Consider the following 20,628-nt stretch of genomic DNA (forward strand, 5'->3'; position numbering starts at 1 on the left):
CTATTCTTATGTTCTTGTGTGTGTGCATATCATACACACAAATAACAATTTCCAAAAGTCATTTATGTAAAAAGCCTATTTGAAAATTACCTATCCTTCCTGTAGGGAAAAGTATGGATTTGATGGTTGTTTGAGTTTGTGTGAATGTCAGGATCTCTTGCTTTGCATGAACTGCAGCTGCTCTATGCACCTTCTAAAAGCTGCTGTCATACTTAATGGTTGGGCCGGCACTATGGATGTTTCAAAAACAAATCTAGCTCCCAATGACTGAACGTGAGATCTTAATGCCAGAAAAGTATGCCTTTGAATTTGGGTTTCATAAGGCACATCTGGAAACATTCTAATGACACATCTCAAAATTTTTTTCATTACAAGAAGGAAAAAAAAACATTTTCAAAATACAATCACGATTAGATTCAAGCAACAGAGTAACTAATAAAGTAGGCAGCCAATTCAGATAGTAACTGTGACAATATATCCACAGAAGACCTCTGATTAGATTTAGAAGATATGGATTTATTCAGTTCCCCACCTAGATTATGATGAAACTTATCAGGTAGTAAGAATAAGTGGAAAAGATACTTCCAGAAATCTACCTCTAAGATTTCTCATAAGTAACTTTTGAACAAATTTATAGGAGAAACATTTTTCAGTTTAGGAACACTATGGGCCCTGTTTACTAAGCTGCACTGTAGTCGTGCAAACTTTTTAGCATGAGCTAAAAATTAGCCCACGCTAATGCTAGAGACACCCATAGGAATATAATGGTGTCTCTGTCATTACAGCATGTTAGTGCGTGCTAAAAAGTTAGCGTGACTACAGCGTGGCAAAGAGCCCCTTTTACCAAGCTGCGGCAAAAAAAGGCCTGTGCTGGCATCAGCATGTGTTTTTCATGTGTGCCGAGGCCCCCTTTTACCATGGAGGGTAAAAGGAAACTCTCTCTTTCCTACAGGAAATGGTCATGCGGAAGTAAAACACTTGCTGTGCGCCATTTCGGGGGGAGCACTTACCACCACCCATTGAGATGGTGGTAGGGGCTCCCGCAGTAACCCGGCGGTAACTGGGTAGCGCGATATGATGGCGCGCTAGGGGAGGGCAATACTTTCTGTTTAGCACGCGGTAAGCCTGCATTGGGCTTACTGCTGCTTATTAAAAGGGGCCCTTAGTAAACAGGGCCCTAAGAGACTATTTCATTCTTTCCCCTCTGGATGAATATCAGGTACAAATCTATAGTACCTGTGGCTTTTCATATTTAGACACAAAATGGTAGAACTTTCTTTCAAGAGAAATAATACATAATGATAACTACCTTCCGCAAATCCCTAAAAACTTTCCTGTTCATAAAGGGGGTCTTTTATAAAGGTGCACTAGCATCACGGTTTGATAGTGCAACACCTCTCCGTTTTAAACTTCATTGGCTCCCTATTTTGGAACGAATAAATTTTAAAGTTCACACGATGATTCATAAGATTATCTACGAAGATTCCCCAGCCTACATGTACAATCTAATTGACCTTCCTTCCAGGAATCGCTCCAGATCTTCTCGAACTTATCTAAATTTACATCTTCCCAACTGTAAAGGAATCAAGTACAAAACATATTATGCATCCAGTTTCCCCGTTATAGGCAGCAAGCTCTGGAACACCTTACCAAGATCGATTCGAACAGTCAATGACCTTTTACGTTTCCAGAAGCTGCTGTAGAGAGGTGTGGTAGCCGTGTTAGTCCACTCTTAAAGGTTATCAATAGAAATCAAACAAAATAAAACATGGAAAAGAAAATAAGATGATACCTTTTTTATTGGAGATAACTTAATACATTTCTTGATTAGCTTTCGAAGGTTGCCCTTCTTCGTCAGATTGGAAATAAATGTGGTAGCAGGTAGTATATATAAGAGAAACATCAAAGCATTTTTATCCTTCTGAATTCATCCCTCTTCGAAACATTATTATACATTCTTCCTTACTCACAATACACTACCCCAACTTTCACCCTCTCCCTGTTCCCTACCTCTATCACCTTTCTCCCTTATCCTTTTTATTGTTCACCTCTTTATATACTATGTTTAGATGTTTTATTCATTTTGTTTTATCTTGTAAATTAGCTATATTATGTAAGCTGCATTGAGCCTGCTGACAAGTGGGAAAGCGCGGGTTATAAATTTTACAATATAAAACATGTTGAATAAAAGCATAAAAAAATGGAAGTGGAAGGCTCCATGATTAGAACAAGCTGTGTTAACACTAAAACCTCCTGAGGCATGAGAAGAATGTGACGGACATTAAACATCAGCCAAAGGCACGGCTCCAGAAAGTCTGTGGGAAAGAAGGGGGAGCAATAAGGGGAAGCAGATGCAGCACGTTCTGCACATGATTAACAGCTTGTGGTATTCAGAGACTTGCACAGGGATGTTGTATAGTCAGATGCCAAAGAAAAATGCTATATAAGACCAACGGGAAATCTGTGTATTAAGCATTCTGACTGTTTTGTCTGTACATGCTTCCTGAATACCCCATTGACGGTATACAGTAAAATTGTAAACTAAAAAAATGAATAAACTTTTTATATTGAATATGAAATTCGTCTAGCCTTTCCTTCAAAGTGGCGACCGCGGCAGGACGTTTATGCCGCACTACAGATGAAATAGGTAGACGAATGATAGGATAAGTTAAGTATTTGTTGAATAACAAAGTTTTTACAGGATTTTGAGAGCAAGCGTTGTCTAGCCTAATTTCTCATGCACCACTGATTTGGGAGTGATCAACCTACTGACGTGGACATACAGGTGACGACTCCTGGGCTTGCTTAAAAAGAAACGAGAAGACGCGTGAGTAAGCTTACACTGTGGCCTTATTACCGGTATATTTGTTTAGCTTTGTGGGTTTCTTTTTTGTATATTTTCTTTGTTTAAGTGCACTAGTATATTTTTGTAGGTTGTGGTTATATTGGAGAAATTGTAATAGTCAGAATAAAATGGAAGGGAAAGGGGCAGATAAGAAAGAAAAGCCCCCTGTATATACTTTGTATTTAGATTTAGATAGTTCAAAAAAAATGCACCCCTTTGCAGCATGTCATAGAATTATTCCCGTTAGAAAAAAAACAAATTGAAAAAACACATGAGAAATGGGTCAAATATGATGCAAAAGATTCTTTTTTGAGCTGGTCTCAGTATGGATCGTTTGATCGTCCAAAATTATTATCTCTCCTGAGATACATACAAGAAAATAAAAAGAAGCAGAAAAGTTTAGAGAAGCATCTTACAATTTGGAATTTATTTTCTGTAGCAGCAGATCTTTTTCATGCTGATGTAGATAGGATACAACAAGAGGCAGAAATGTATAAAAAGAAATAATCCCCCGTCGTATGAGTCTAGCAGGGACACGTTGTGCCCCCTAAGGGCGACTGATAAAATGAAGGAATCAAAGCCAAAGCGCCCTGTGCCATGCGCTGGGTATTCGGCTCTTGATGACCCCCCCAGTGATTCAGAAAGTGAAAAGGGAGGGGATAATGAGGTCAGTGATGTAGGGACTAAGGAAAAAAAAAAGGAGGAAAAACGGGTGAGACAGAAAGAAAAAGGAAAATCTAGTGCAGAATCAGGCACTTACCCTGATTTGAAAACGTTAATTACATCAGAGCAATATGACCTAGCCACACAATTTGCGGTTGAGGGACGGCTTTGGCTATGTACCGAGCCACCCCCTGAACCTTCCCTTAAAATGGATCCTCAGACACCCACGTCTAAAATCAGGGAAACACCGCCCAAATTGACACCCAGACCGTCAAAGGCAATTTTTAGGGAAACCCATGTAGCTGCAGAACTTGTGAGATTGGATAAAACTAAATATGGGGAAGAATGGTGAGGAGTTACTAAGAACCTGTTGGAAGTTAAAAACCTCCTTTTCCCCTGTGATAAGGGAGGACCTACCTCACATGAGGACGTACAGAATTTGACAAAAGTAATAAATAAATATTGCCCCAAGGCGGGAAGCCTGGACTTTATTAAAGCAGGGCTGGAGTACTGGGACAATTGGTTTTACAAAATAAAACAGGCTGAAGAAGAGGTGGAAGAGGAATATAAACAGGAGATTTGTGGCGCTTTAGATAGTAGTGCTTTACACATGCCAGTTATGACGCGCTTAGACGCAGCTGGCAATTGAATACGTCATTACAAGCCATACACCCCCGTAGATGTTACAACTTTAGTTGCAAAAATTCCTAGTATAGTGAAAGGAGCTCGTATGTGGTTAGATGGGATAGAACAGGCAACTGCAGGGACTCAATTGACTATTGGAGATTTTAAAGCCCTATGTGCGGCGTCAGGTATTAGTATATCTCAACTGGCAGTGCAGTGTGGATATCAGCGCCTGCCGTCACATACGGCGGATGGGGATGTATATGTAGGGAATATTAAGGCTGCTCTTTCTGCAGCACTGCATGTGATGTATCCAACCCCGATTGATTTTTCAGCCATTACGGCAAATAAATGGGACCCTAAAACTGATTTTTCGGCACATTTGACAAAATGTATCAATTTGTATAAGGCTCAAACAGGGCAAGATGCGGATGTGGACCATAATGTAGCAGTATTTTTACACCTATTTATGTCCACACTGCTTGATAATATGCGTAAAAATTTAGACGCTGTCATTGCCCTGTCCTCAAAGCCGTGGCCAGAAATAAGAGAGATGTTGATGCATTTTAGTAATGTGCATTGTAAAATGATAGAGACCCCTCAGAAAGAACATGCTAAATTAACTTCTAAGTTAATGACTATGCAGTTAAAGGATTTGGAAAGCAAGGAACAGGATAGAAACATAAAACAAGAAACAATGGTAACGCCCTCTGCCTCACCTCCACAGGTCATTTACTATGTACAACCGGGATATAGCCGGCCGTACCAACCAAGGGGACGAGGCATGGTTAGAGGAAGGGGTAGAGGTCGAGGGATGCAAGGATCAGGACCATCACCTAATAGAAGGGCACATGTACAATGTTGGAGATGTCAGCAATACGGTCACTATGCCTCAGAATGTTATCAGAATACAGGAATGCCCCAAGTACAAATGCAGACGCAGCAAGGATTAATGCCACAAGTAGTAGGGATACCTGCGAGTGCCCCGCAGACTGCAATACAGCAGCCGGCGACGCAATCACAGGGACCAGGGGTGGCAGTACAGGGACTGGGCACTGTAAATGCCTTTCAAACTTGGCAGAATATTCCAGACCAATGCTATTGACTGGAAGCGGACCCGTGTCAGGAAGAGGGAATGATTTTCAGGTTAGACACAAGGGAGCCCTTTATTACATTGACAATTGGAAAATATGGAACTCCTGTGAGATTTTTGATAGATACAGGGGCGAGTACCTCTGTGTTATGTGCAAAACCACAGGGAGTTAAGCTTTCAAATCAGTATAGAACAACAGTGGGATTTACGGGGATAGAACAAAGAAAAAGGCTAACGGAACCGACTCTGGTGCGACTGGAATGCCAACCACACGGTTCAAGGGAGGTTGTGGTACCCTTCTTAGTGGCACCTGATTGCCCAGTAAATTTGTGTGGTAGAGACTTGTTGTCTCAATTAGGACTGTGTTTAGATTTTGGAGATAAAGAAATACCAAGTTTGCTCACCATGGTCCAACAGTTGAATAATGAAAATAAAGTAAGGGTTATGGAAGAATTACCGCAACATATTTGGAGTACAGGTGATTCACCATATGGACTAGCCGTAAATGCAAAACCCCATAAGATAGAATTAATAGAAGGGGCACAGGGGCCGAAGCAAGACCCTTACCCCATACGACCTAAATTAGTATCCAAAACCCTGGAACACATTGGTAAATTATTGAAATGTGGTATTATTGAACCTTCAGTATCCCCGTACAATACCCCATTGTTTCCGGTCCCGAAAGGGGAGAACAATGTAAGGATAGTACATGATTTAAGAGAGCTAAATGAGGTTACAAAAAATCAATTTCCGATTTGTGCGAACCCCGCTACTCTTTTGCACACCCAGAATATATATGCGCACAACACTGTCATTGATTTGTCTAATGCATTCTTTTCAATACCTCTTCATCCAGAGTCTAGGGATTTGACGTCATTTATAGTACAGAATGAGGCATACCGGTGGACTAGGATGCCGCAAGGCTTTACTGATAGTCCATCGGTATTCTCAAAACAACTAATGATGGATTTAAAGGATTTCAGGAGTCAATTGCCTGGCACGGTGTCATTGTTTGTCTATGTAGATGATATTCTACTGTCTGCTGAGACTGAAGCAGAATGCCTAGAATGGACTAGAAAATTATTTTTGTTATTAGGAGAGTTAGGATATAAATGTAACAAGGAGAAATGTGTTGTAGCTCAGTCTACTGTCACCTTTTTAGGACAAAATGTTTCAGCAGAACATAAGGTCATTATACCGGAAGTTATATCTATTTTAAATAAGACTCCGGTACCGCAAACAGTTACCCAGTTACGTGCTGTTTTGGGAATGTTAAATTACTGCAGACAATGGATACCAAATTATACACAAAAAGTAATGAGACTTTATAAACATTTGAAACTGCCCGCAGCCACACCAAAGAATACACTAATTGTGTTGGAAGAGCAGGATAAGATAGTACTGGCTAAGATTGTGAGGGATTTGTTATCCCCAGGACCCTTAGCAGTAATAGATATCCAATCACCTGTGCATCTGTGGGTAAAAGACATGGGAAACAGTTGGGCAGCTATGATTAATCAAAATAATGAAGTAAATACACCAGTAGCTTTTTTATCAGGCTCTTTTAATCATGTGGAAAAGGGAATGAAAGAAATACCAAAGTTATTGACTGCTATTGTGGCTGCGGTAGGCAAATGGAGGGCACAAATGCCTTTTGTTCCTATTATAATACATACCAACCACACGATTAAAACGCTGTTGAGCCCTAGCCAAACAGCATTGACAGCCACTAGATTTGGAAAATATCAAGCAGTACGTTTAGGACAAGATATAAGAATAATACCATTAACTAAAGAACAGAGAAATAAGATAGATCTGCTTTTTCCTGTCGATCAAGAGGGTGAGATCGATACTATAGAAATCCCTACATTTCACTGTCTTACTTTTGAACCCTTATCTGATGGGTTGATATGGTTTACAGATGGAGCTTGTGAAAGGACTGTTGCAGGCTTTGCCTGCGTGCAGGTGGATGAGAATCTAACAAAGATAACACAAGTACAATATAAAACCCCTCCTGACCATACTGCACAGCATGCTGAACTTTTGGCCGTTATCACGGCCTTACAACAAACTGATATGACTCAAAATGTCACCATATATACTGATAGTGGTTACGTTGCAAGTTCACTACAGTATCATATATTAAAATGGCAACGTAGGGGGATGATAACCAGTGCAGGTAAAAATCTACAACATTACACATATTGGAATTTGCTGTTTGAAATTTTGGCGAGAAGGGAACGTGAAGGTAGAAAAACGGCAGTTGTGTGGACCCCGGCCCACACTGAAAGGCCAACCTTTGAGGCACTAGGTAATGCAATGGCTGATGCAGCAGCAACGGAGGTGGTTAAGCAAAGTGAAAAGATTTTGTATAATACTAGACAGACACAGGAAGGGCCACTTACGAATGTAGATAAGATTGAAATGTGGCAGCCAGAGGAACAGGAAAGTGAAAAATGGTTGAAGAAGGGATGTATGCAATTGGGAAGTGAATGGTTTAATGAGGAAGAAGGATTACCTTGCATGCCAATGAGCCAGGCGATTAAGGTATTGACTGGGTGGCATGCAACCATGCATTGGAACAGAGAAACAATGAAACAACAATTTGAGCAAAGATTTTGGACTTTGAAAATTGATAACTTGATTCAACAGGTTGTGCAGAATTGCATTGTATGTAATATTAACATACCTAAAAGAGGTCCTAAAATATCGCCTGGGACACTTCCAATACCAGAAGGCCCAGCTAAGGAATGGTACATTGATTTTACTGATATGATTGTTCCAGTGCAGGGAAAAAGATATTTGTTAGTTTGGGTGGATGCTTTCTCAAGGTGGATAGAAGCATTTCCATGTAAAAGGGAGACAGCACATGAGGTGGTACAATGCCTGGTAACTCACATTATGCCAAGACATGGGTGTCCGTCTAGAATAATTTCTGATAACGGGACACATTTCAATAACAGTATTTTGAAAGAAATGGAAACGATTATGGGTTTAACACACAGGAAAGTATCAGTGTATCGCCCCACCTCCAATGGTTTGGTGGAGCGCTACAATGGCATTTTAAAAACAAAGTTGAGAGTCTTACTAAAATCTCTCAATAAAGAAATGGTGGGAAAATTATATACATGGCTTGATGTATTGCCATTAGCATTAATGACAATAAGGGCCCAACCTAATGGGCGTACTAAATTGACCCCATTCCAAATTCAGACAGGACGTCATTTCTTCCCGATGCAGACAGCAAGTACTGATAATACAGCTCAGTACTGGCAAAAGCTACAACCAATGTTGAACCTGACGAGTGATATGATCCGAACAAATGTAGCATCACAGGCAGGGACTACTAATGATGTTTGTGCTTTTAAAGTTGGTGATCTAGTACTACGAAAGAACTTTACACATAAAACGTGGAAGGATCCTGTGTATGTAGGGCCTTTTGCTATCACGGCCCTTACTCAGACCGCTGCCCGTCTGGAAGGTCATACTTCTTGGATACATTTATCAGATATTCGACGAACTAATAATATTGAAGTGGACAAAGAATAAACAAACATCATGTCCCTAAACATGATGGTATTGGGATGTTGTTGTTTGTTAATGGACAATGAACACATATGAGAATAAACTTGTTACAGCGGCCATGCTTACGGACAAGTACCCACAGACATCATGTTGGTGTCTGATTAATAGTATGACAACTGGAAACATCCTCGATAAAGTGCAATTACACGCACAATGTTGTAACAGGTAATTGGTCTATAGGAGGAAGTACAGTGATTATAAATGTCACAGCCACCAAAGAAAAGTGTGGCAATAAAACAAGCTGTAATAAGACTTTAACTCAATGGTATATAACAACTGATTCAATGAATGTTATGCTTTTAATTTGTGTAATTTTTAATGCCACATCAGCTAATGAAAAGTAAGAATGAATGATAGTGTATTCCCCTTTGATGAAGCTCACTGTCCTATAAATTATATACCTCAAGAGATATAAATTTTGTACCCTAGTACAATTGAATCTGTTTAATGCTGTGTAACATGTGTATTAGCATGTTTGCGAAAGATGTGCCAGGGTGCTTTTAAAATGACAATGGTAATCAAGAATGAACTTTAATATGTCAGCCAAAAATATTGAAAAACGTATGTTAAAAATGATAGAAAGACAAACCTTGTAGAAACTGAATGCCACAAACAAGGGGGAGGAGATTTAGAAGGGAGGTAAGGAAACAGACTGGAGCTGAAACAGATGTATGAGTCCTGGAACACCAGGCCTCAAGGGAGGATTTGTTGAATAAAAGCATAAAAAAATGGAAGTGGAAGACTCCATGATTAGAACAAGCTGTGTTAACACTAAAACCTCCTGAGGCATGAGAAGAATGTGACGGACATTAAACATCAGCCAAAGGCACGGCTCCAGAAAGTCTGTGGGAAAGAAGGGGGAGCAATAAGGGGAAGCAGATGCAGCACGTTCTGCACATGATTAACAGCTTGTGGTATTCAGAGACTTGCACAGGGATGTTGTATAGTCAGATGCCAAAGAAAAATGCTATATAAGACCAACGGGAAATCTGTGTATTAAGCATTCTGACTGCTTGGTCTGTACATGCTTCCTGAATACCCCATTGACGGTATACAGTAAAATTGTAAACTAAAAAAATGAATAAACTTTTTATATTGAATATGAAATTCGTCTAGCCTTTCCTTCATACAATACAATTATTAGCATGTACTAAAAATTCACATGCACTAAACGCTTAGATGCCCATAGGAATATAATGGGTGTCTTAGCGTTTAGCGCATGCTAATTTTTAGCATGCACTAAAAACACCAGCGCACTTTTGTAAAAGGGGACCAAAGTTTTTTTTATCTCATGATATTTTATTTCCATTGACCATCATAACACTGCACTAGTCGTAAAATTGTTTTCTTGCTTTGTAATGTTCAAATCTCGCTGATTATTATTCAACTTTTGTAATGTATGTAAGCCACATTGAACTGAAATTGCTTTTGGATAAAGAAAAGCCTATAGAATTATAGGGCATAACATTGGCAATGCTGCAGTAGTGGGGGAGGGGAAGGGTTTGAAAAAGGGAGGGCTAAAGAAAAGAGGAATAGTGAGGGAAAATATTTTTATTTATTTTATTTATTTGTTACATTTGTACCCCAAATTTTCCCACCTATTTGCAGGCTCAATGTGGCTTACATAGTACCATAAAGGCGTTTGCCAATTCGGTTGATAACAAATACAAGGTTATGTTGTGGTCAGATGAGGTAGGTGTGAATCAGGCATCATGGGGTTGAAGGGAATGAAGATTGTAAATTTTCTAAATAGAATTGATGAAATAATTAATTTAGGGGTCCTTTTACAAAGGCGCCCTGAAAAATGGCTTGCGGTGGTGTAGGCACAGGTTTTGGTCACACGCTGATCCACTTTTCAGCACACCTTTAAAAAAATTTTGCCGAAAATGGATGTGTGGCAAAATCAAAATTGCCGCGCGTCCATTTTGCATCTGAGACCTTACTGCTAGCCATTGACCTAGCGGTAAAGTCTCATGTGGTACCCAGGCAGTAATGACCTACGTGCATCAAATGCCACTTGGCATGCATCTGATACGCGCAGCCAAAAATAAAAATTGCTTTTCAGACATGCATATTGGACGCAAGCCAAAAATGAAATTACCGCAAGAGCCACGCTGTAGCCTGGTGGTAACTCCATTGTGGTACACACTGGGCATGTGTAGACACTTACATGGCTTAGTAAAAGGGCCCCTTATTGTTAAATTTATTAAGGCAGTATGGGATATAAATTAATGTTGCAGTTATTTATTTAAATAGCACAAGGGAGGAAAACATTTTAAATAAAGAGGAGAAGGGATAGGGGTTACATTTAATTGAAAAAAAAAACAAAAAAGGTAACTTGGAAAGGAAATTGATTGGGGCTGTGAGGGGTTAATATAGGGAATTTTGTTTGGAATAGGAGTGGAGCAAAGGAGCACAAGGTACACAGCATTTTTGCCGGACGTAGGATTGTTTAATTTTATATATTGAGTTACAAGAAGGAAAACTATTAAGTCGCAGCATAAGAAAATTTGATGTGAATTTCAAGCGGCCTTCATTTAAGGACAATTAATTAAATGGATTTGTGGTTTAGTTTGGTGTAATATGCTTGTGTGCGAAACTGCCATAAACAGGAGTCAGGCCTTGATGTCACTGCAGGTCTCACTTTACAAGTGGAATATTGAGTATGAATACATTTGGTAATAAGTTTGTCTAGCTAGGTCGGTACCAACTAGCTATTAAAATGAAATCAAGAGAATTGAAGGTTGCATTGAAATGTTAACAAATTATTCTGTTATTTTGGTTACGTTTATGATTTATTAATAAAGTTGTGGCCAAATTAACTATCCAACAAACAAGCTGTCATTGATTTATTTATGTGTGAGGTAAGAATGAATGCAGTGCAAGTACCAATGCTATGTGGGACATAAGAATCAATCAATAAATAAATAGACAAACTATACACTCTGTATTAGTTTACTCCGGAGACTCTGTAACCACCTCTCTGGAACTATGTAAGCTACATTGAGCTTACAAATAGGTGGGAAAATGTGGGATACAAATGTAACAAATAAATAAATAAATTTGAAGGCTTAGTAAAAAATATCTGTTTAGGTTGAACTCCAGATTCCACCACTGCCTTTGTGTCACTCAAGGAAGAAACCTTAACTGGGATAGCTCAATCACAAGGGGACCCTTTTACTAAGCCACGTAGGTGTCTACACACATCCAACGCATATCTATTTGGAGTTACCGCCCAGCTACCGTGTGGCCTGTGTGGTAATTTCATTTTTGATGCTCGTCTGCTGTGCGTGCCAAAAAATATATTTTATTTTCTGGCAAATGGCGAAAATAAGGTGGTAACTCTGACTTGACGCACATAGGTGATTACCGCACAGTCAATGCGAGAGACCTTACTGCTAAGTCAATGGCTGGCGATAAAGTCTCAGATCCAAAATGGATGCACGCCGAATTTTATTTTGCCGCATGCCCATTTTCGGCAAAAAAATTTAAAAAGGCCTTTTTTGCAGGTGCGCTGAAAAATGGATCTGTGCATACCCAAAAAACATGCACCTACAATAGCATAGTCCATTTTTCAGCGCACCTTAGTAAAAGGACTCCAAGAACCTCTTCCATCCACTGAGAAAGAAACTTCCAACTAATCACACTGACACTGTATGGTGCCTTCATAGAATCTATGAATCCAGTATATGTGGTTGGGATTCATTTTCCTCCAAGCCTACAATTTTTTGTCAGAATCCAGATGAAATGCAAAGGGGCCCTTTTACTAAGCCACGTAGGCGCCTTCACGTGCCCAATGCGCACCAAATTGGAGTTACCACCCGGTAATTTCAATTTTGGCATCCAGCAGCTACGTGCATCAAGTGGAATTTGATGCGCGTAGACCATTGCCGACCAGTTACCGTGTGAAACCTTACCGCCAGGTCAATAGATTGCAGTAACATCTCAGACCCAAAATTAACACGCGGCAATTTTCATTTTGCCGCACCTCCATTTTCATTAAAAAATTTAAAAAAGGCATTTTTTGTAGGTGCGCTAAAAATAATTCTGTGCACGCCCAAAGCACGCGTCTAAACTACAGCAAGCCATTTTTCAGCACACCTTAGTAAAAGGACCCCTAAGTCCACAAATGCTGGGCTAAGTAGGAAAAGACCTATTTAGCTTTTGTTATAAATAAAAGAGTTGGGTACCCCCTTAAGAGCAATTAAATTTAAATAAATTGATGTGCAAACAGATTTTGTAATAGCCTGAGAAATACAGAAACTCACTAACTTCTTGACTGTTAGGTCTCCTGTGTACTTTGATATTTTTATGTTCAGTGGTAATAAGTATTACACAAAAAGCTCAATTTTATTGCGATTGGAATTGATAAGTTCAAGTCAGGAAATGCACAGTTCTCTCTGTATTTTACAAAGGTTCCGGCAAACGTTGACTGTCTTGTAAGGTAAGTATAAGGACATGTAAGACTGAACAAAGAGGTCCCAACTCATCCAGCAAGGTGTGCAATATTACAAACAATTCGTGTCGGGTCGTTGTTTTAATTGTTTTGCAATAAAGACCTTGTTTAAGAAGACACCACTTGAGAGAGGACTTTTTTGTTTTCCACTGTTTTCTTTGCTTCAGAGATAGTATAAAACAATGAGTGGAGTGGAACGGGTAGAAGTGAATCGCTAGCTTACTCTTTCCAAAAATACTAGGACTAGGGGGCATGAACTGAAGCTACAAAGTAGTAAATTTAAAACAAATCAGAGAAAATTTTTCTTCACTCATCATGTAATGTTTTGCGGGGTTTAAAACAAGGTTTGGATGGCTTCCTAAAGGAAAAGTCCATAGACCATTATTAAAATGGACTTGGGGAAAATCCACTGCTTATTTCTAGGATAAGCAACATAAAATGTATTGTACTTTTTTGGGATCTTGCCAGGTATTTGTGACCTGGATTGGCCACTGTTGGAAACAGGATGCTGGGCTTGATGGACCTTCGGTCTGTCCTAGTATGGCAAAACTTTTGTACTTAACTTGTGTGTTGGGGATGGTGGAATCAGCCTTTATAACTAACCTTCAAGCATGCCTCAGGGCAAGTATAAAAGTCAATGTTTACAATTATTTATATCCATGTATATTCACCTTCTATAATAGTGAATATACATCAATATTTTAGATCCACCCCAAACCACTCCCTCTCTATACCCTAAATATGCCTCCTTTCAATCTTTATATGGTGTGTAACAACACATATAAATTGTGGCTTGTTAAAATCACTATTTGTATGTGCAATGATGTATTCATACAGTATAAAAGCCACCATTTACACACGTGGATGCTTTTAAAATAAGGAGCAAACTGTATGAATCCATTTTAGTAACCACATTCCTATTGAGATTTTTAGCTACTGCATAGTTATTGTAAAGGAATCCCAGTTATTTTCATTTTACCCACCAAGAGAGTGTCATTTCATTGAACAGATGGGTGTTTGCAAAGCAAATATCACTGCTGTATTACTCATACTTCTGTATTAGAGCATAACATTATTTTCATTGCTTTTTGTAATTTGAGTTGGAAAAGTATAATATCTGCGATTCAAGTCATCTGTCTGTTTATCCAAAGGTGTGGTAACTTGAGGCTTGTTGATGAAGGGTTGAGAAGTGGGGTATGTTATCTTATTGATAATTACCAAAACCTGATGAGGTTCATGTCATATTCATAGGGATGTGTTGAAAGTTCATAAATGGGCATGGTTTTCACTTCCTGCTTCCTTTTTTTCAACACCGCAAACAAAAAAAATCACAGGGTTGATATTCAGTTTCAATTACATTATCCAGATAATACCACTAAATATCCAGTCAGACTGCCTTGGCACTGTCTAAATAGTTCAGGGATGTACAATCACAGTTCTCAAGGGTCACAACCCATTTTCAAGATTTTCACAATGAATACACGAGATTTATTTTCATACAATGGAAGCAGTACGTGCAAATCATTCCCATGCATACAAGGTATTCCTTGGGGAAATCTTGAAAACCCAACTGAGTCGTGGCCCTCAAGAATCGTGGTTGCCTATCCCTGGAATAGCGCCTGGATAGACTGGAGGTGGAGTGTGGGCAGAACTACACGTTACCCAGCTAGCAGTCTATAATTTGGTTAACTGCCTAGATAAATTTAGGACAGAAGAAAGGGCTGCACTAACTTTAGTCTATTACCTATTTGAGTATGTCTAAAAATGGCTGGTATCTAAATAAGTAGTACCACACAACTTATAACCAAACCAAATATTCAATCTGAATATAAAAAGCCTACAGCAGCCAGAATTTTAGAAAATACTAACCTTTGTCCCCCAAATTCTATATAATGGTGCCTTAAGTTGTGTGCGCTAATTTGGCCACATGGTCAAGTTGCGCACACAACTTAATTGATTAATAAGCTAATCAGCACTGATATTTGGTACTTAACAACCAATTAGTGACACTAATTGGCTTTAATTAGAATTTACATGCATGATTTTCTAGGTGTATTCTATAATGTGGTATGCGTATATTCTAATGCGCACAGATGAAAAGAGGGCATGGCCATGGGTATGGAATGGGTGGGTCATGGACATTTTTTTAAAAACGTGCGCACTATTATACAATATACCCGATCTGTGCCTAAGTTAGGCGCAGGTATTTAGGCCTGGTTTTAGATGGCCTACATTTTAGTCGCAAGAACAGTTGCTAAGCATATTCTATAAACTATGCCTATCTTTAGGCGTAGTTTATAGAGTCATGGCTTTTTAAGGCATCATTTATAGAATTTTGCCCCGTGTGCTGAATAGTAGAGGGATATGTTTCTATTTCCCATAAAAATAAATTTGTGATTTATTTCTTAGGTATTTCTGTTTTTGTTTTTAAAGCAGGCATCAACAAAGTGCATTTCAGAAAGTACAGTTTGCTGGGTTAGTTTTCCTTTCTGAATGATGGAACACATAGAAATAGCTGTAGTCTATTTAGCATAGATGCAAAGGGGTTTTTAGCTGCTACTGTGGAAAAGAATATGATATAAATGACAAAACCAACACATTTGTAATCAAGTTATTCTAATTTGGAATAAGATTTATTGATTTAGGGCCTGATGGATTAAGAGTGTTTTTTTCCATGGACAGAGAATGAGAGAAAAGCCTAAGTCAAGCAAGCCTGTAATGCCTTTCAAGCACTGAACTTTTCACAATATTTAGCAATGCTGGCATAATTAGCATTGTCCATCTGTTTGTTTAGAAGGAAGGGATTTACTAACTAATTTCTTATTTCTTGTGGCACAAAATGTATTAAGCATGGATTTTTGCCTTCTGTCTGACATTCATAGGCTAAAGCAATTAGTGAGAACTCATCAGAAAGACAAGCAAAAGGCATCCAGGGCTTTTTCGATTTCATCCTTAGCAAACTAGACCTTTTTTTTATATATATATAACTGGCTAATCAATGGCCTTTGTTACATATAGTAATTAGTTTTATTGACATGGGGCATCACCTGATTGGTGATTTCCATTTTTCCAGTTTATTTTCCACGTGGACTGCCTGAGGAATCAGTACAACTGGAGATGAGCCATTTTCAATGGATTCTAACTATAAGGTGTGTAAAAGATACACAGAGATACTTGCCCCTATATTTCTTGTCACTTGTCACCTGGAATTAATCTAAGTGCTTCTTGCCCTCAAAAACCTGGATTATTGTGGTTATCTGGACATTGTGAGCAAGTCTTGGTTTTAACCCATTACCTCAATGAGAGGCCCTTTTACAAAGGCGCAGGAGGGCCTACACGCGTCAAATCAGCACTACCACCCAGCTAGCGCGTGAGCCGGGCGGTAATTCTAAATTTGGTGTGCACCAAATTCCGCGGTAGAAAATACTTTTCTATTTTCTACCAGGGATGCTTACCTAGCAGTTGGGGTGCGCTGCATACTTCCGCACAGGTAGCACGTGAGAGCTTACTGCTAGGTCAATAGGTGGTGGTAATATCTCAGGCCGAAAATGGACATGCACTGCTCTCAATTTTAGTGCACGTCCATTTTCCATCCCATTAAAAAAATGCCCTTTTTCTCAGACATGGTAAAAAATGGTCCAACACGCACCCAAAGGACGCACTCACACTACCACAGGCCACTTTTTACCACGGCTTAATTAAAGGGCCCCTGAACCTGGTTGCAGTTATAGTTATAGTCCCAAAGGCTGTCTTAAAGAGTCTAAGAACAATCAAGGTATTTATACCATAAAAGATAGAGACCCCTGCAAATGAAATTGTGGTGTCTGGAATTCACAGAGGCAACTGGCTGCCTTGTTTTTCAAATACTGTAAGAAATAAAAAAATGACTTGCCTTAAATAATGTTACTGCTTTGTGTGCTTGATCATGATTTTATTGAGAAGGGTTTCCTGATAAATCTCTAACTAGAGAATGACATGGGACGGGGACCCACGGTAACCATGGGGATGGGGATGGGGATGAGGACAGAGTCTGCGAGGATGGGGCGGGACGGAGCATGAGGGGCAGGGACAGATCCCGCGGGGACAGGGAGGGGATGGGGACAGATCCCGTGGGGACAAGGATGAACTTTGTCCCTGTGTCATTCTCTGATTTGAAGCCTGTTAATGAACTGGACCATTATTCATATTTGAGTGATGCAGACAACAATATTTTGATTTTTTTGGAAAAACAAGCAAATATGCTGGCCACAACTGGCAAAATTTTCATGAAGGATCCTATGCATTCCTACTACTGGCACATCTTCTAAGAAGACATCTTCTATTGCAGGAAGGACTGTGGAAGACAGGAGAGCTAGACTGAATCCTAAGATTGTTGATGACTTATTCATCCACAGATTAACAAATCATAATAGTGCTTTATAGGCATATTTATCCCCCACTAGGGAATACAGAACGGGTTGTATTTTGCACCCCTGAACATTTTAACAGGGTGGATTAGGATTCCTTGGTGTAGTAGAAGTCAGTTATTGTCGGGATTGGAAGGGTAGAAGATGGTGATGGTGGTGTTATTATAGTTGCTCATTGTTATTATTGTTTTCTATTTGTGATTTATAAACAACAGTTGAACAGCATATTGTTCCTTTTTATACTTTAATAAAAATATTTACTGTAAATATAAAATCATAGGTGTTCAAGGCTTCTCCAGATGAGGACAGAGCCACGGGGATGGGATGGGGATGGTGACAGAACCTGTGGGATTGGGGCAGGGACAGAAACAGGACCCACAGGGACAGGATGGGAACGGAGACAGAATGTACGGGGATGGGACAAGGACAGGGACAAACTTTGTCCCCGTGTCATTCTCTGTCTCTAACACACCTCAATAATGATCAAAAGCAAATACAGGTACTAAAGGCCTTCAGCGCAGGACTAGCACCTGCATTTGCTTTCGCTAGATGATCAGAGGGCTCCAGCGTGGGGGACTGCAAGAGGTCCAATGGCTAGTGCTAATTGCATGCAAATTGCTTGCAAATCTAGTCATCAAGGATTCAAACCAATAATTGAAGAAGAGCGCCCTCAAGAAGTGCATCTTACAGCTGGGAACCTAACGCCAGCCCGGATCTGGCGTTAGGGTTGACAGACTGCAATCAAGCACGGACACGAACTATGAAGAAGCAAGTGGTTGGAAAGAGGAACTTTGAAGCGGAAACTGGATATAGCGAGAAGTGGAGCTGCAATGTGCAAGGAAGCCCAGTAGTTTCAAGATTCACTGTTACTTAAAAACTGCATGTGATGGGGCTTTAATTCATTTAATTTAATTCAGTGTTGGATTATAAGTACCATACTGCAATGTGAGGAGGCTGCGAAATTTCTTGACTCTGTCAGCACTCCTTCCTCCTTCCCTCCTCCTCTTCAGCGCATGCGCCTGGTGCCATCTGCCCACTTTGCTCCCTCATGATCAAAGCTAATAGCGCACATATCATTTGTACACTATGAGCTTCGAGAATGAGGGAGCTATTTTCAGGCGCTATTGGAACAGTAAACTCCGGCGCTGTTCTGTTCCGTGCAGCACCGGAGTTTTGATCATCAGGGCATAAGAGTTTTATTTTGAGCCTCTTATTTGCTTTTTGTCTGTGTGTCTTGTCACCCTATTCTGATGAGATTGTAAGCTTCAAGGAATGTCTCTTATGTGTGTCCACAAAGCACTACAGATGTCTGCAATTCAATTTATAATCCTAAACAATAAAAAGCACATCCAACGTTCTGAAGCCGCCAGCGTTGCAGTGAAGCCTGAAGCCCTGAAGTGTTCGTAGCCTTCGTAATAGCCCTGCCCTCCACAGGAATCGGACCAATCACTCTCAAAGCCCCGCCCTCAGAGCCCTCCCGTCATCGGAGCCCTCTGTTCGTATCTTCGTCATCGCTCTGCCCTCCACACAGACTCAAAGAAAAGAAAACGGGAAACCGAAGAAAAAAAATGGAAAAAAGAAGTGGGTGAAGCGCTGAACCCCCCCCCCCCCCCCCCCCCGGAACACCGGTGCCGGCAGAGAAGCGGTGAAAAGCCTACCTGCAATGAAAATGCTCAGCTGCCCTCCCCACGAGAAGACAAGAGAAAAACCGTCGCCGTCAGTCAAGTGCTGAACAGACTCCCTCCTCATTTTCAAATGAGCGGGCGTTCGCGAAAAAAAAAAAAAGAACGAAAGCCATGCACACCCTCCCTCCACAGTTAACACTGTGCTGGCCAATGCAAACAAAAACAAAACAAAGTTAGGCAGGGCAACATCACTATATACAATAATCTCTGTCTTTAAGTAGGACCGAAGAGGGAGGGAGGGAGGGGGCGGGGCCTGCAACACAGACATAAGGAGAGCAAGGGAAGGAGGGGGTCATGGAAATCACTTCACCACACACACTCTCTGTATCTCTCAGACACACAAACACACAGTCTCTATCACACACACACACACTTTCAATTCATCTGTCTCACTATCACACACACTCACTCTCGGACTCACACAGTCTCTTACTCTCTTACACACACTCTCACTCACACAAACACTGTCACAATGACTGCCCCTGTGGTCCTGCACACACACTCTCTCACATCAGAGGGAAGGAGAGCAAGGGAAGGAGGGGGTCATAGAACTCAGTTCCACACTGTCTCTATGACCGCCCCTGTGGTCTGGCACACACACTGTCACAACAGACGGAATTACAACAAAGGAAGGAGGGGGTCAAAGAAATCAGTTCCACACACACACTCTCTGTATCTCTCTGTCACACAAACACACAGTCTGTATCACACACACACACACACACTCTTCCATTCCCTCTGTCTCACACACTCACTCTCGGACTCACACAGTCTGTCTCTCTGTCTTACACACACTCTCACACACACAAACAGTCTGTCACAATGACCGCCCCTGGTGTTACAACATGGGAACACATCATTTACAAATTAAACAAGTATTGCATCTCCTTACCATCATAGCACATTCCTCCTAACACTTCCCTTACAAACATTAATGGCAGAAGGTAACTATCTTGCTAGCGCCCGTTTCATTTCAGTCTGAAACGGGCTTTTTTTTACTAGTAATAGTAATAATATTCAGGCACAGTGGCAGAAACACTTGTCATAATTTCAATTTGCAAATGTCATGGAAATGGGACTAAAAGCTGATGGATATGACCCATATGGATTCAGATCATTTAGGAGAGAGCAGCACTGCTGGATCTTGTCCCATATTTTTATTTATTTTCAGTACTTGATATAGAGCAAGTAATCACTGAGGCAACTGTGAGGTTTATAATTTCTATTACAGATACTTTGCATTGTACCTAATGGGCTCACAATCTAAATTA

Source organism: Microcaecilia unicolor, chromosome 2, assembly GCF_901765095.1.
Source record: "Microcaecilia unicolor chromosome 2, aMicUni1.1, whole genome shotgun sequence".
In the NCBI taxonomy this organism is placed as follows: domain Eukaryota; kingdom Metazoa; phylum Chordata; class Amphibia; order Gymnophiona; family Siphonopidae; genus Microcaecilia; species Microcaecilia unicolor.